Source organism: Chenopodium album, chromosome 1 (genome assembly GCF_948465745.1).
Source record: "Chenopodium album chromosome 1, dcCheAlbu1.1, whole genome shotgun sequence".
Classification (NCBI taxonomy): domain Eukaryota; kingdom Viridiplantae; phylum Streptophyta; class Magnoliopsida; order Caryophyllales; family Amaranthaceae; genus Chenopodium; species Chenopodium album.
The window spans coordinates 40398447-40416475 of record NC_137834.1 but is presented as its reverse complement, the minus strand read 5'-3'; positions in this window follow the sequence as shown (position 1 = coordinate 40416475).

The following is an 18029-nucleotide window of genomic DNA, read 5'->3' as shown; positions in this document are numbered from 1 at the left end:
TATGCCTTATTCAAAGTTACGGAACAAAAGTTATTGCAATTATAAAAAAACGCGTAAAAAACTGGTGTTTTGGGTGTTTTTGTCCCTTGGGAGAGTTACGTCACAAAGATTGGTCTGGCTGAGCTGTACCTGCAAAAACAAAGGAGACTCCGGGTGATGGAGCTCTGCCTCCGACAATCAAGTTAGTAACTATTCTTTTTTTTTTTTTGAAACAATCAAGTTAGTAACTTGAAAGAGAATAAAGAGTACGGAAATTTACGTGGGGATTTGCTTGGATTCCAAGCTCATTTGTTTTTCTGATGAGAGAGAATGTAGGTGTAATAAATGATTGTATCTGTCCCCAAAATGGGGAAATATCTCCCTATTTATAGGGTCATTGGTAGGAGTGCCCCTATCTAGGTCACTTGACCTAGGTTTTGATGGGCTGCGCCGAATTACGGCGATTCTTGGGATTTGGGCCCTTGAAGGTCGCCATTTCAGAAAATTATCTGAAGGGGACACGTGTCAAGAGGCTATTGGGCCACTTAGGCCATCTTGAACTTGACACGTGGCCTCCTCTCATTGGTCCACATGTCTAGGGTATTTTTACCCAAAACATTTGCCCCTCACAGGGATCACCTGCATGTCACGTGATGCCTGTGACACGTGCCCACCTATCAAAGATGAACAGTAACAACGGATAGTAAAATTTGAATTTCAAACGGGGATGCCCCCGTTTTCAACTTCTAGAAATAGAAGTTTACCCCCCCCCCTTCTCTCACTTCATTTTCATTTGACTTTCTAGAGAGAGAAAAAAGAGATTTTTAGAGAGAGATTCTCTGCTTCCGTCTACGTCAGAGTTTTCGAATTTCCGTGTGCTAACCTTGCAACACTCGGTCACTATTTGTAGCTATTTTCAGATTTTTCAGAGTTAAAAGTAAGGTAACCGCCTGTACCATTTTTAGTTTTTCTTTTCCAACTTGTATACATTCTTTTTCCCACTTGTATACATAGTCTTAGAAACAAAATGAGTTCTCAATCCACACACTCGGCACTACCTAGGACACTCAGCCGGTCTCCCGGAACGGCTGAGTCTAGAACAGGGGGTGCCTTTTCTGGACTGTCGGAAATGCTGTGCTCATCTCCGAATTCCTCCATCTCTGTGTCTGTGCATGACACAATGGCTAGAGTCAAACAGACGGCCAGAAAATCTAAGAGTCGGCGCACTATGGAAGTGCTTGTCGACGAGGTTGTTCCGGATTGGGAACATGAGGATTTGGAGGATAGCGGTAATTCTAATGAAGAGGCTCCCTCTTCTTCCAGAAGCTTGAGCGTACGCAAGGTAGACGGTGAAGAGGCCACCTCCTCTAATGGATCCGGGGAAGGATCCGATGGTACTGAGGCCGCTGAAAGATCAGGGGCCGAGACTTTTGGCTCTGATCAGGATAATTTCACGGCTGACTATCAGCAGCCGGCAAAAGTTGCTGATAACCCCAACCCGAAGAAGATTAGGATGCTTCCGGGTGACTTAGCCCTGCTAAAGAGTGGATTCAGCGCTTTCAAGGAAAAGCACCCCTTTGGAAGGGCTGGGATATTATTGTCCCGCCTGCTGATGCAGTGATGGCATGGGATAATAAGATAGAGAATGCAAACAATTATTTTTTCTGATACGAGGCGGTAATAGAAGCCGACCTCCGGTTCCCCCTCCATACCGATTAGGAAAATCCTAAAGGGGTATGATCTAGGGGTTTGACAGCTCACCCCCAACTCATGGGTGAATATTTTGAGCTATATTGCCGCCTGCGAGCTTCAGAACCTTGCTCCCAGCTTCTCTTCCTTTTCTCACATGCATTACTTGAGCAAGGCCTCAGGCGGTCACGGAGCATGGTACACACTTTCCACCATACCCCAATACTTGACGAGTCTGGGCAAGGTGTCCAAGTGGTCATGGTGGAAAGACAAGTTTTATTTAATTTCTTCACCAACCCTAAGACACAACCGGACACTGCGCCGGTACCATAAAAAATCAGTTCTTCTGGGCAGGAAATGCCCCTTCCCGGCGCTCTCTACTAGGGCCCGGGAGCAAATAATGGAGCCGGGTTTCTTTGAAACCACTACTGAGCCCTTGGGGGATGGGACTCAAATCATTGTTCCGAAAAACTGGATCCTCCACCTGGACTACTTCAATGATTAATGCTTTCTGTCCGCCTGTGGGTTAAGCCCCATGTTTCCCAAGGGTAGATCCACTTGCATCCGGCATGTCTATAGTTTTTATTTTGTACTACAAACTTTTTATGATTTTTTCTAACTTTTATTTTCTTCTTGAAACCGACGCCTTGAAAAGGGTTGACCCAGCCAAAACCCCGGCTAAGTCAGCAGTGCAATTACGCAAGGAAAGCGCGCTCTCAAAGAGACCAGCTGTTTAGGCCAAGGAGGCCAAGAAAGGCGAGGTAAGACCGCCTGACTTTAGCTTTTTCTTTACATTTCTTGCAAAGGCATTTCGCCGGTTGGGTACATTTAACTCTTAATTTGCAGGACTCTGCTAAACGCGTTTCACGCTCCATCTCCAAGCTTTTCAAAAGGCAAGGGAAGGATCTGGAAAAGATCCCGGCTGCCAAGGCCGCCAGGAGGGACCCCCCCTAGTCAACTTCTGCTGCCAACCCGAGTCATCCCACGACCGGGGTCAAATCTCCTTCTACAATGAAAATTCTGAGTGAAAGATCATAACGCTCGCAGAAGAATGCGCCGGATGTCTCTATGGCATCGAAGGGTGGCCAGCCACCTAATGTTGCATCCGGTGCGGCAAAAACTGGGGAGGAGATTCCTAAGCCCCATCCGGAAACCCAAGGTAAGGGCAAGATTGAAATACCTTGGCCACTTGACTTCATGAAATTCAAGACTAAGGTAGACCCCTCAAGGGGTTCAGTCAGCAGCCGGCAACGGATGAATGCCAACTATGTTGCATCCTTCTCACCAAGTACTTCTACTTCTTTTGGTGCAGATCTTACATCCGACGAGTTGGATCTTGTTGGGTTTGCCAAATGGATGGTGAGGACCCTCACCTGGTTAGAGAAAAATTCCATACCTGATCTGCAGGTGGTGGACTTTAACCGGATATTGGGCCAATTGGCTGAGGTAAAAGATTCTTCAGCTCAATTCTGATATTTTTTCTACATTTTTATCAAGTATTTCATAATCCGGCTGCCCCTTTTTTTAAGGTAATGCTGAGGGTGGATGGGCTCCGGGGCCCCTTTGGGCGGAAGCAAGAAGAGGTAAATGACGCCAAACGGAGGGCCCTTGAAAACCTCAACTCTGCTGAATATGCTAATAATATGTGTGATTTATATATTAAAGTGGTAGAGTTGAAACAGGAAGAGCTGATCCGGAGCTTGACGGCTGCGAATGATGAAGCCACCAGCCGGGCTAATGACCTTGAGCTAAAACTGAAGGATGCTCAATCTAAACTCAAGGAATTAGAGGACGCTGACAAGGAGAACACAAAGCTCCGAGCATACGTCAAACGCCTGGGGGTGGAGATCGTCAATCTGCGGAACCAGCAGGCGGATTAGATTGCCATGGAGCAGACCCGGCTGAGTGAGGAGAATGAGCGGGACAATGCTGCCCGCCTGAAGATAACATGGGGGCTCCTCTACCCGAATGTGGACTTTGAAGTCTACAAACTTAGGTATGATTACGCCACTGCGGTGTATAATGCCCAAGTGCTGGGAGAGGCAGCTCCGCGTCGCTTCAAGGATTGGGCTGCAGAGCTGGGATATGAAGTCTCAGATAATGAGGAGCCGGCGGAGGACGAACAACATGAAGGCAGCTAGCCTCAAGTGGTTGACAACCAATTAGAAGCCCTCCCAGCCGGTCAGTTCAGCCGGAGCATTAGCTTCCCCCTCAGCCTTGAATCAGCCTCCCCAAATTCAGCGGCAGTATGCCAATTTCTTTCTTTTCCGGCTTGTATGCCGAGTAATGTTGTATTGTTACCAACTGTGGAGTTGGGTAACAATTATTTCCTTTTGCTTCTTCTCCGGATGTTATTCAGGTTAACAATTATTCTGGACTTTGTGCCATTTTCAATATGAAGTATTCCGACTCAGTCGGTTGTTTATATATATTTGTGTTTGATTTTGTCAATTTGAATTTTGCGTATATAATGCAATTCTTTAATATTTTGCCTAAAAAAATCACGCGGCAATTTGCAATCCGGCTACTCTTGCCCTTGGACGGCTATGTGGTTGGTTTTATTTCAAATTGATTGATTGGCTTGAAAACACTTGATACTTGGAGAAGTATGAGGTGTTTTTAGGCCAATCCATCACAATGGTGATTGCCCCAAATCAAGTGCACAGCCGGCCATTAGAAGGGTGCTTCTAGCCTCTTACCCAGGCGGTAATATTCCGTCTGGGATTATTTCATAGCCATTACACAAACTCTTTTGCCCTAATTGGGAGAGAGAGTGAAACTTTGGAATAAATAATCTAAGTGAAAATTTCGGCCGGTTACCGACTGATGCCTCAAGGCATCCGGTATTTGGAAACTTAATCGTTCTCATAGATTATTCTGGTCAGACGGCTATGAGTTGACCAATTTGGTCGTTCAATCTTTGTCGTCTGCATAGGTACGTAGAACTGACGAAGAGTCTGCTCTATGCGACAATTTCACCAGGAGGAGTGTCGCCGGACGCCATTGTCCATGTTGGGACAGGCGGTTTTATAAAATAAGCAACCATCTGGCCATTGGTCTTTGGTCTTGTTTGAGACCGGTTGTATAGCCACTAAGCGTTTTTGTGCTTAGTTTTTTCAATCTTGGCCATTGGCCGCGCGTTATTAAAACATTGAATTTACACAAAATGTTGAACTTGGTTAAAAAAATAGTCCGTCTGAGTATTACCCAGGCGGACAAGTAATTATAACATTAAATTACACTAAGTATCAAACTTAGTTGGTTAAACAAATAGTACGTATGAGTATTACTGTAGACACCCATTTGTGTCTCCCTAAAACCAAACCCAGTGATGAGTACCTTTCGCTTCGAATCATAATCGAATGAAACGAAAGTGTGGAAAGGTCTAGTGTTGCGGAAAGTTTTATTTCTTTTCTTTTCTTTCCTCTCTGTTTTTGAAAACTTTATTTTGAGAAAACGGCCAATCTAGTTTGGTTGGTCCATGATATGGGTCCAATAGTGGTGTAGTTTGATGGGGTTTGCAAAGACCTTTCCAACGATATATTCTAAGCCCAATTCCGATGAATATTGAGGAATTTATGGCCAATTTACTAAACTGGGCCCGGTTTGAGTTTTAAGAACGGCCCAATGATCTAGGGGAGGGCCTAATATGATTTATCATTCCTAATGCAATTAGGAATGGCTTTAGTCTTCTAGAACACTCTAGAAGGTCTTATCAGTCTTAATTCAGTTAGGAGTCTTCAGAGTTTTAATTAGATCAAATAGCATTTTCGACTGAAATTATATTATTTTATCTTCCAGTATGGGAAAATTATCAGAATTTCGAAAACGCGTTGAAATCCGAATTGGCGTTCAACCCCAGGCCTTGGCGCCTGGAACCAGGATTGGCGCCAGACGCCAGCATTGGCGCCTGGCGCTAGCCACTGGTCCTGGCGCCAATGAGCCAGGGCTGGCGCCAATGTGTTTTTGCGATCTTCAGACTCTATTTTGATAAATTATCTTTTTTGGATGATTTTCTCTATAAATATCGTATCGAAAACTCCGTTTTCAATAATCAAGAGTCACCAATTCTCTTTATTCTTAAGTTTTCATCAACTATCTTCATCATCGATCATCAACTCTCTTCATTCACAAAATTATTCAATTCTTTTCATCATCTTCATCTCTTTCATCAATAATTCTTTATTCATTAACATTCATTCATTCTTTCTTTAATACTTTGCTTTTTAATACAAAATTCCGCATTCACAAGATCTTAAAACACCTAGCCATATTCGAAGTTGCCTTCGCCCTAGACGTGAAAGGTTTAATTTCTGAGGGTTTGGTCCCAAATCTCTCTTTCAATTATTTAATTTAATTGTTTTGATTATTATTTTCCTTGAAGTTACTAACGTGTGTATTTTGTTATTAGAAAGAGGTACGAGGCATCCACGTAAGTACTTTAGTGGTTTTATTGATTTATGATGTAGATATCATGCTTAGATTGATATTTTGATTCCTAGTATCATGTCTAGGGTAACTCTAATATCAAGTATGATTAAAAGTACGATGCTTCCTATATTCTTTCTAATGTTAATTCATGTTAGTATCATGTTAGGGTTAAAGATTTGATTTTTATTGCTTAGTGACATGCTAGGGTTTGTTATTAATCTTGTTAGTATCATGCCTAGGATCTTGCTATTATTATTATGCTTTAATATTAACATGAACATGATTATGATTATCATGATTATAATTATTATTCATGATACTGATGATATTATTATTATGTTGCTTGATGCTTATTATTTTTATTGCTTGATCACCTTTATTGCATGTTAAAGGGAATTGGTATTTGCAATCACGCTTAATAAGATAATTAATAATCTTGTTAGGGTTAATTGTGATTATAATTCAAGTGATCGCCAATAATAGATTTATTTGTGCATTAATATTCAACCAACATAGATTAAACAGGTTTAGGGTTAATCCTATTGATTGCATGTTAGTCAGAAAGCACACATGAATACGAGCAGAATAAAGTAGAGCCCTATTATTAGGGCAGGTTCAATCTCTTTTAGGTTGGATTTGTACCTTCATCCCCGAACCCTTATTTGGTTCATGACCTTATGGAGTTGACGATCTCTTGGATCGTTAAGGGGTGTAACCTTCACCTCGTGAACGGTTTACAAGTTCCTTAAAAACTTGTTGGCGACTCTTTTGCTCTATTTTCTTCCCTTTTGGACGCCACCGTACTTTAGTGTATGATCACAGTGGGGTTCAAGCTAGTGGGATTTTAAAAGCTTGAAACTATTCCCTACAGTTTTTGGCGACTCCACTGGGGAGGATTTCTATTTTAATTCCTGAATTTGTTTCGGCAATGATTTAGAATGAGTGGATGAGACTCGAAAAGTTCTAAGTATTTCATGTGCGTAATTTTGATTAACATTATTGTCATATGCATAAAAAGGTTCTCATTGGAAAGACCATCCGTAATGAGTCAAAAACATAAGGATTTTTACACGTAGGAAATTTGAGAAATGTCTTGTACAACTAGGACTGAAATAACACCACGCGAAACTGGATGATTTTATTGAGCACAGAAAGCTGCTGAGGAATGGGGGAAGTAGCGTCAGGGGCCAGAGCTTGGCGCCATACTTTTAGCCGTAGCGCCAGACGCCAGTATTGGCGTCAGGCGCTACAGTTAAAAGTTGGCGCCAGTCTCTGTTTGCTGGCGCCAATTTCCCCCAATACCGAGCCAGAAATATGCGTTCTAATTTCGACTGGTTTTTCGTATTGTTTGCTCGATCCTACTTCCTGATTGAATTTTTTCTCACTTTTCTGAAACCCATATGTGTTCTACATATGGACATAACCTTCTGGGAATTCATGCTCTATCTACCTGATTGAACGCTCCTGGCAACAAAGGGTACATCTGAGAGGTTGAATTCACCAAACCATGGAAGCGAGTTTTTTTCTAAAAAATCGCGGTGTTCTATCCACACGCGTTAACCCTTCACGATTAGGCTTCTACGCGGTGCATCTGGACAATTAACCATGGACCCTATTTGACTAAACCATATCCCGAACTTTAGAGAACTAGAGCCATGGTTAGGTTGCGAACTCATTGCATCATGTTGTGCCTACTTGACTAATTGTGCATTATTTGTTGTGCATATATATCCTATGCTCCTCTTAACCGTTTGTTGATTTGTGTTGAGATTATAATTAATGACTTAAAGAACTTTTCCTAATTAATTAATTAATTAATTAATTCGAGTTAATAAAGTCTTTTTTCTCCTCTTTTAATCGGAATTGACCTAGTACGACTTTAGGCATACCCCAGTTGACTAATAATATCGAAAACAGTCCCAGATCGAGGCTCCAATATTGGTGCCAAAATCTGAGCTGGAGCGCCACTGTATGGTGCGTAGCGCCAGACATTTACTAAAAAGTCTGGCGCCAAGCACCATGTTGTGACGCCAGTTCTGTCGCTTGGCCGACAGTTCGGATTATTTGTCGAGTCATCACCTAGGGTCTAATTAACCAGTTTGCTAATTAATTCGGTTAATTTTCGTTGTCAATAACACCTTGTCAAGTCATTAATCGAGTTCTAGTCACATAGTCTAACCATATGGTCATGACACGAGTCTTAACATGTCACCTACACTCACTAGTCTTAGCACACACTTTGAGTACATTACCATGACCATGTCTTAGGTTCATGCATGAGTCGGTCTTTTCCGTCGTTTGAGTTGAGGGTACATTCTACTCCTAATTCTTCATATCCCTCCATCTAAATCTTCTTCACATTCTTCCATCTTTCTTCACCTCCTCCATCCATTGCATGTTGAATAAAGTTGGAGTCAAATAATTAACAATAAGTATCCCCAAATTCCTTTCCCACAGTACTTGGTCGAGGAGAGAAGGGCGATTAATCAAGGACAACCTCTTTATTCAAGTCTCGCTTTTTGATAAACCGATTCGTCAAAAGAGGAAGGCTAAGAAGATAATGGCAACTCAAGAAGAAGTCAATGATCTTAAGAATCAATTGGCTACTATGACTGAGACACTAAAACTTCTCGCACTTAAGGTTGATGATCCCGTGAAGCAACAACAGATGGATCTCATGCAAGAGAGTCTAAGCAAGCTATCTAGTGACTATAAATTTCAGGGCATGAGTTCGCAAGGGGTCTCACTGGACAAGGAACTTCTTCCGCATAAGTTCAACGCCACTGACATCCCTAAATTCAAGGCAACAGATAACCCTTACTTCCATCTAAGAGATTTTGAAACTATAATGAGCATTAAGGGTATCGATAAGAAGGTTTTCCCCTCTCTGTTCCCACTATCTCTCGAAACCGTTTGTCAACAATGGTTCTTTTCTCTCGAGAAAGAAAAAAACTCTTCTTGGGAGTCGATAAAAAACGCTTTCATAGATAGATATAAGTGCAACATCCAAGACGAGACAGACCACAGACAACTTGAGATGTTAAAACAAAAGGAAAGCGAAGGGTTCACTTCTTTCTTCACTAAATGGAGGGAAACTTCTGCTAATATGGTCAAGGCTCCTACCGAAAAAGAATCTGTGAGGATGTTTATCAAGAATCTCCAAGGGAAGTATTCAAAGCACTTAAAGTACCAACACAACTTGAATACTTTCAAAGCTGTCTATAATATAGGCATTGACATTGAAGATGACCTTCTGAAAGATAATAGTGCGACAGGAAAGAGGAACGACTATCCTTCTTCTTCCTCTCCCATTAATGAGGTACATGCTACGAACACCTCTAAACCACGAATCCAAAGATCAAAAAGGGTGTTCACTCCACTTGATTTAAGTTATGAAACGGCTTTCGAGAAGCTACATCACAAAGGACTAGTCATGCCCATAGGGCCCATCAAAGATCCGGTTCCAGAAGCTAGGCCACCTAAGTGGGACCCTAATAAGCACTGCAAATATCATCAAGGAAAGGGTCACGACACTGAAGAGTGTTGGAAACTCAAAGAAGCTATTCAAGATCTGATCGATGACAATGAAACTTCTGAGATTCTAGCCATCGAAGATGACCAAGCATCCTTTGATCCATCACTTCTTATCACACCTGTAGGAGAGCCTATGATCAAGACAGCTTATATGACCTCTCTCGATGAAGTGGCCATAATTGAGGAGGATGAAAGTCCTTTCTTAGAAGACTCGTCAAGTCTAAAAGAGGAAATTCGAAAACTGCAAGATGTCATTGCCATGCTTTTGAATGTGGTAGAAGGATTAGCAAATCGGGTGATGGCCATCGAACAAAATTCTCGCCAAGAGTTTAATGAAGAACTCAATGCTCCTAAGCCACAAGCAAAACGGACCATTGAAGAATACACACCAATAAGAATGACTTGCAATGAAGCTTTCGATTGTCCCCACAATCAAGGATCTAAAAGGAAACTCAGGCGAGAGTTCACACCCATTGGAATGACCAACGATGCTGCTTTCGATCGTCTCTATGATCGAGGATTAATCAAACCTATTGGCCCTACCGAGGATCCAACACCAGAAAATCGATCTTCGAGATGGAATCCAAATTCCTATTGCAAGTACCATCGAGGAAACGGTCATACCACCGATGAATGCTACAGGTTTCAAAATCTCATTCAAGACCTCATAGAAGCAAACAAGGTTCCATTGCCTCTAGCTAGCGAGAAGACTGGGTGATGATGAAGCAAATGACACAAGACAAGAGGCGAGCTGCAACGACAAGATTTCATGGCCTCTTTTTCTATTTCTTTTTCATCTTTTCTTTCCCCAATAAGTCTAGCATAGGCACCTTTTCTTTTCCTTTAGATTATTTTTGTAGTTTTTCTTTTCTATACTTTATTTTCTTTTAATAAAAATGAGCATTTATTTCCTTGTATATGATCATCACATTGCATTGCAAAAAAAAAAAAAAAAAAAAAAAAAAAAAAAAAAAAATCCATGTCGAGCGAAGCACAAGGTATACCAATGATTTGAGGCACCCCTTGTAGCCACATTATATCTCCTTTCGCCTTTCTAATTTACAAATCCTTTCTTCACAAACCACTTTGAGCCTCGTCTAACGATAGACCTTTCTTTTTTTCAACCTACATTTACCTAACCTTGGGATGGGATGGTGTGTAACTTATGCAATTCTAAGCTTGAGTGAATCCAAAAAAAAAATTAAAAATAAGCAATGATAAAAAATAAATAAAAGTGTACAAAAGGGTAAGTGTTCCAATGTCTTTGATATGAAAGTATCTTCGATAAGAACACGTCTCAGATTGCGTCTCTTATCGAGTGCTCGGTACCGTGCCTGAGAAACATGAATGCCAAGTGAGTGATAGACCGCATGATCGGGATTGCCCACACTTATAAAAATAAAATAAATGCTAAAGCAAAAGAAAGAGCTAAAAAAAAGAGTAGAAAACCTCAAGCATGAAAATACAAATATTCAAAAGCAAGGTTGCACACCTTGGGGGCTTATCTAGGGTCTTGAGCCTTTATCCCCTTCTTCTTTAAACCTTTAGCCTAACCACGTTACAACCCTTAAAAAGACCTTTTTGAGGTATACACACTTGTGCGAGGTTCGGCTAGAGCTACGTTCGGCCTGATTCCTAACGGATACGTAGGCAACCTCACATCGAGGTGCGGCCGTAATAAACATGCATTCATATTCACATTCACACACTTACACCATAATCATATCAAGGAATCTCCAATGCTCATCCCTTTTCATTTAGAGCTAGACTTGGGGGCTTGATCCCTACATCATTAGCTTACCTAGCCTAAGAGTCACCATCATTTGACTCTTTTCAATAATATATTTTTCCACACACTTAGCTCTTGTGGCCTAGCTTTAGTGTCACTATCACACACTGCACAAATACATGACCAAATATACTTCCCTTATGAACCCTTTGTCATGAAATCTTAATGCTGAAGCATGCCTTGTCATATCAAAATTCACTCATCAATCATAATTGTCATTACATAGAAGTATGAAGTGCTTAGCCTCCGTGCCTAAGTTACCCAAATACTTTCATCATGGAGTCAACCATTGAGATAGCCTAGGATGGATTAATCCTTGCACCTTGAGAGATAGTATCAAATGACATTTGACTAAGCTCATTCAACATGCACCTTCAAACACTTCGATTCTTTTTTTTTTCACGTCTTTCTTTTTCGGGAGAAAGTCGGTACCCTCCACAATTGACGGAAAATTTTTGCTTTTTTGCATTTTCGAGTCGCACGATCACATTACAATGCACGCACGAGTCATGTACACATTGAGTCATGTCGTGTCATATAACTTTGATTTGAGTCTAACACAAATGTCATTTCACTTCGAGTCGAGTCAACCTCGAGTCAGACAACATATCGAGTCAAGTTTATGCCTTGAGTCGTGTCAAGTCGATGAGTCAAGCAACGTTAAGCCTTAGGTCAACCCTAAGATGATTAAAAAGATTGGCAAAGTTCTATAGTAAAAAATAAACACAGGTGCAGCAGAACATGGAAGACCCTATCATAGCATTCGGCGATAGAGTCAATTCTTGGCTCCAGAAATATTCCAGCAACGACAGAGCTCGAAGCCTCCCAGAAAGGTGATTTCGACTTCATACAACAATTTCGGGTTCCTTGGTACGCCAGTTAGCCCCTATAAGCAATTTGACATGATTAAGTAGTCAGTTGGATTACAATTGCAATAAGTGATCGACCTGATGAAAGATCGTCTCACTTAGCTTAAAGCGCCTAGGCATTGGCTCAAAAGCAGAAAAGGCACCGACGTATAGGTTCAAAGCAACAAGAGCGCCGACGTACAGGCATAGCAAAAGCAAAGTTCAGGCGAACTTTTAAAGATCGACAGGCGTGGATCTTCGGTATTTTCCTTTGGGAAAATTATCGCATCAAATGAGGATGACTTCAAGTAAAGTTATTTTCGACGGCATTCGCTAAGATTGTGGAGGTTGTCACCAAAGATTTGAGAAGATAGCACGAGATGGGCGGTCTTCGACGGCATTCGCTAAGATTGTGGAGGTTGTCACCAAAGATTTGAGAAGATAGCACGAGATGGGCGGTCTTCGACGGCATTCGCTAAGATTGTGGAGGTTGTCACCAAAGATTTGAGAAGATAGCACGAGATGGGCGGTCTTCGACGGCATTCGCTAAGATTGTGGAGGTTGTCACCCAAGATTTGAGAGGATAGCACGGGATGGGCGGTCTTCGACGACTTTTGCTATGATTGGAAAGGTTGTCACTATGATTCAAGAAAAGGCTCAAGATGTAGCGACATTGATCGACGGCGTTCCCTAGATTGCGGAAGATCGTCAAAACAAACAGCAAGATGGCGTTCCATAGATTGTGGAAAGTTGTCACAAACAACTGAAGGTGATTTCAGGGCGAAATTGTCTTCGATCATAATTCCTGAGGCATGGAAGATGATCATAATGCGGATGAGAATTAATTCAAAAGAAATAATTTTCGATGATGTTCCCTTGGACGTGGAATATTATCACAGCGGAGGAGGTAGTTTCAGGCGAAGCAATCTTCTAAATGGAAGCAGTTACAAGGCGTAGCGGTTTTCAAGCGGGATGGCATTCTCTAGCTTACAGGAGGTCGTCAAAACACAAACAACAGTACGACAACAAATCGGTTACTTTCAGAGACGTGTGCTCGACGGTGCAAGATACGCGTTTCTTAACTCTTTTATCTGTTTAACTAACGCTAGTTTTGCAGGTATCGGCGTTATAAGAGTGATTTAGGATCGCAGAACGTTCTGAATCATTCTCCGTCCCTATCGATACTTTGAATTTCGTTTTCGAAACTTGCGTTTCTCCAAACTCAGTCAAAGTGGGGGTTTCTGTAGACACCCATTTGTGTCTCCCCAAAACCAAACCCAGTGATGAGTACCTTTCACGTCGAATCATAATCGAATGAAACGAAAGTGTGGAAAGGTCTAGTGTTGCGGAAAGTTTTATTTCTTTTCTTTTCTTTCCTCTCTGTTTTTGAAAACTTTATTTTGAGAAAACAGCCAATCCAGTTTGGTTGGTCCATGATATGGGTCCAATAGTGGTGTAGTTGGATGGGGTTTGAAAAGACCTTTCCAACGATATATTATAAGCCCAATTCCGATGAATATTGAGGAATTTATGGCCAATTTACTAAACTGGGCCTGGTTTGAGTTTTAAGTACGGCCCAATGATCTAGGGGAGGGCCTAATATGATTTATCATTCCTAATGCAATTAGGAATGGCTTTAGTCTTCTAGAACACTCTAGAAGGTCTTATCATTCTTAATTCAGTTAGGACTCTTCAGAGTTTTAATTAGATCAAATAGCATTTTCGACTGAAATTATATTATTTTATCTTCCAGTATGGGAAAATTATCAGAATTTCGAAAACGCGTTGAAATCCGAATTGGCGTCCAACCCCAGGCCTTGGCGCCTGGAACCAGGATTGGCGCCAGACGCCAGCATTGGCGCCTGGCGCTAGCCACTGGTCCTGGCGCCAATGAGCCAGGGCTGGCGCCAATGTGTTTTTGCGATCTTCAGACTCTGTTTTGATAAATTATCTTTTTTGGATGATGTTCTCTATAAATATCGTATCGAAAAATCCGTTTTCAATAATCAAGAGTCACCAATTCTCTTTATTCTTAAGTTTTCATCAACTATCTTCATCATCGATCATCAACTCTCTTCATTCACAAAACTATTCAATTCTTTTAATCATCTTCATCTCTTTCATCAATAATTATTTATTCATTAACATTCATTCATTCTTTCTTTAATACTTTGCTTTTTAATACAAAATTCCGCATTCACAAGATCTTAAAACACCTAGCCATATTCGAAGTTGCCTTCGCCCTAGACGTGAAAGGTTTAATTTCTGAGGGTTTGGTCCCAAATCTCTCTTTCAATTATTTAATTTAATTGTTTTGATTATTATTTTCCTTGAAGTTACTAACGTGTGTATTTTGTTATTAGAAAGAGGTACGAGGCATCCACGTAAGTACTTTAGTGGTTTTATTGATTTATGATGTAGATATCATGCTTAGATTGTTATTTTGATTCCTAGTATCATGTCTAGGGTAACTCTAATATCAAGTATGATTAAAAGTACGATGCTTCCTATATTATTTCTAATGTTAATTCATGTTAGTATCATGTTAGGGTTAAAGATTTGATTTTTATGGCTTAGTGACATGCTAGGGTTTGTTATTAATCTTGTTAGTATCATGCCTAGGATCTTGCTATTATTATTATGCTTTAATATTAACATGAACATGATTATGATTATCATGATTATAATTATTATTCATGATAATGATGATATTATTATTATGTTGCTTGATGCTTATTATTTTTATTGCTTGATCACCTTTATTGCATGTTAAAGGGAATTGGTATTTGAAGTCACGCTTAATAAGATAATTAATAATCTTGTTAGGGTTAATTGTGATTATAATTCAAGTGATCGCCAATAATAGATTTATTTGTGCATTAATATTCAACCAACATAGATTAAACAGGTTTAGGGTTAATCCTATTGATTGCATGTTAGTCAGAAAGCGCACATGAATACGAGCAGAATAAAGTAGAGGCCTATTATTAGGGCAGGTTCAATCTCTTTTAGGTTGGATTTGTACCTTCATCCCCGAACCCTTACTTGTTCATGACCTTATGGAGTTGACGATCTCTTGGATCGTTAAGGGGTGTAACCTTCACCTCGTGAACGGTTTACAAGTTCCTTAAAAACTTGTTGGCGACTCTTTTGCTCTATCTTCTTCCCTTTTGGACGCCACCGTACTTTAGTGTATGATCACAGTGGGGTTCAAGCTAGTGGGATTTTAAAAGCTTGAAACTATTCCCTACAACCATTTAGAAAACGGGACTAGGATGTGGATTGCCGTCAGATCAGTAGCGGGGCGGTGAATAAGCTTGCCAAACCTCTAGCATTTGTCACAACTCTTCACCAACTCTTTAGCGTCTGCTTTAAGAGTAGGCCAAAAGTAATGTCGTCTGGCTCTGACGGCTAGGGACCTTCCGCCTATATGAGAGGCACAGTATCCAGCATGCAATTCTTCAAGAACTTCTTTACCCGTTTCTGGGGTAACATACTTCAATAGAGGTTTAAGGAAACTCGCCTTGAAGAGTTCTCCATTTCTCATCTCGAACTTTGCTACTCGCTTCTTCATGATGGCTGCCTCCTGTGGTGAATTAGGAAGTGTGTCGTCTGTTAAATATGCCCAAATGCCATCCATCCAGGTAGAGCTCCGGTCCAGGATTCTAATGGGCTCTTCATATATACTTCTTTTTTCCAGAACTTCCAAAAAGACTGACCGAGGCATATCACAGCAGGCGGAAGATGCCAATTTGGACAATGCATCCGCCTGGTTGTTATCTGACCAAGGCACTTGACTCAGACAGAACTCTTTAAGTGCCCCGGCCTCTTCTTTGGCTTCCTGAAGATACTTGATCATAGCTGGATGAGTTGCCTCATATTTTCCCTCATACTAGCTTACGACCAACTGTAAATCAGAGTAGGTGTCAATTTTTGTTGCCCCTGCTGCTTTACACATGCGGATTCCGGCTAGCAGGGCTTCATATTCCGCCTTGTTATTTGAGGCTTGAAACTTAAACCGTAGTGCATATTCAAATATGTCCCCCTCAGGAGACTCATATATAATTCCTGCACCGCAGCCGTTCTTCTTCGAGCTCCCGTCAACATACACTTTCCAAACTTGATCAATGTTATACGGTGGTACCAGTCGTGTCATTTCAACAATGAAGTAGGCAAACGCCTGACCTTTCACTACCTTTCTGGGTTCAAAACTGATTTCAAGACTTTGCATTTCAATAGCCCATTTCAACATTCTTCCAGATGACTCTAAGGTAGACATTGGCCGCTTGAGGGGCTGATCGGTGTATATTACAACCGGATGAGCTAGAAAGTACGGCTTCAATTTCTTGAATGCCATATATAGATAAGGCCAAATTTTTCAACCATGGGGTACCGGAGTTCAGCATTTTTTAGCACATGGCTAATGAAATAGACTGGGAGCTGGATGCCGTCTCTCTCAGCAATGAGAACAGCACTGAGAGCATGATCTGAGACGGCTAAGTACATGTATAACATCTCTTTGGGCAGAGGGCTAACAAGCCATGGCAAAGAGTGCAAGTGTTCTTTCAGCTTTTGAAAGGCCGCCTCAGCATCATCCCCCCATTCAAATCTGGTCTTCTTCCTAATTGCTTGGAAGAAGTAAAGGCATTTGTAACCTAACCGGCTAAGGAACCTCCCCAAAGCCACCAGGCAACCGGTTAGTCTCTGTGCTTCCTTGACAGTGCGGGGTGACTTCATGTCAATAACCGCCTGTATCTTCTAGGGGTTAGCCTCTATCCCCCTTTGATCAATCAGAAATCAGAGAAACTTCCCAGACTCAACACCAAAGACGCATTTCTTAGGATTCAACATGACCTTATGCCGCCTGAGTGTGGTGAAGGTTTCTCGGAATCAGTAAGGTGATCCGCTTGCTGTTTGGATTTGACTATCATGTCGTCAATGTATGCCTCTACATTCCTCCCAATCTGATTAATAAAGACAGTATTAATCATCCGTTGGAACGTAGCCGGCGCATTTTTCAAGCCAAACGGCATCACCGTGTAATAGAATAGCCCCTGATCAGTGACGAAGGCCGTCTTTTCTTGATCTTTCTTCCACAGGGGTATCTGATGGAAGCCGAAGTAGGCATCCATAAAACTCATCAAGGCATGCTCGGCTGTTGAATCGACCAGACTATCGATCTTAGGAAGCGGATAACTGTCCTTGGGACATGCCTTGTTGAGATCTGTGTAATCAACACACATACGCCAGGTACCATTGGGCTTCTTTACAAGGACAACATTCGCCACCCAGTCGGGGAAATTACATGGCCAAATGAACCCGGCATCCAGCAGCTTTTTTACTTCGGCAGCTGCCGCTGAACTTCTTTCCTCGCCGTGATTTCTTTTCTTTTGTCGGATGGGCTTCTTTTTTGGATCAACGGTGAGTTTGTGGACAGCATGATCCGGGCTGACGCCTGGCATCTCCTCCACTTCAAAGGCAAAGATGTCTTTGAATTCTTTCAGCAATAGGTGCAGGTCTGTACCCAGCTTAGCAAAAGCAGCCATCCCAACCTTAACAGTACGCTCTGGACAGCTGTCGTCCAGAGGTATATCAATATGTTCTCCAGTCGGTTGGGGACGGAGCTCATCTGACCGTTCCCAGGTCAGTAATTGCTATTTTTTCTCTTTCTTCACCTCCACCAGCAGAGGAGCCTTTCTTTTCATCCCGACTGCTGGTGGGGCTGGGGCGGCATCCTTGACATTGTCAAGGTCTATTGG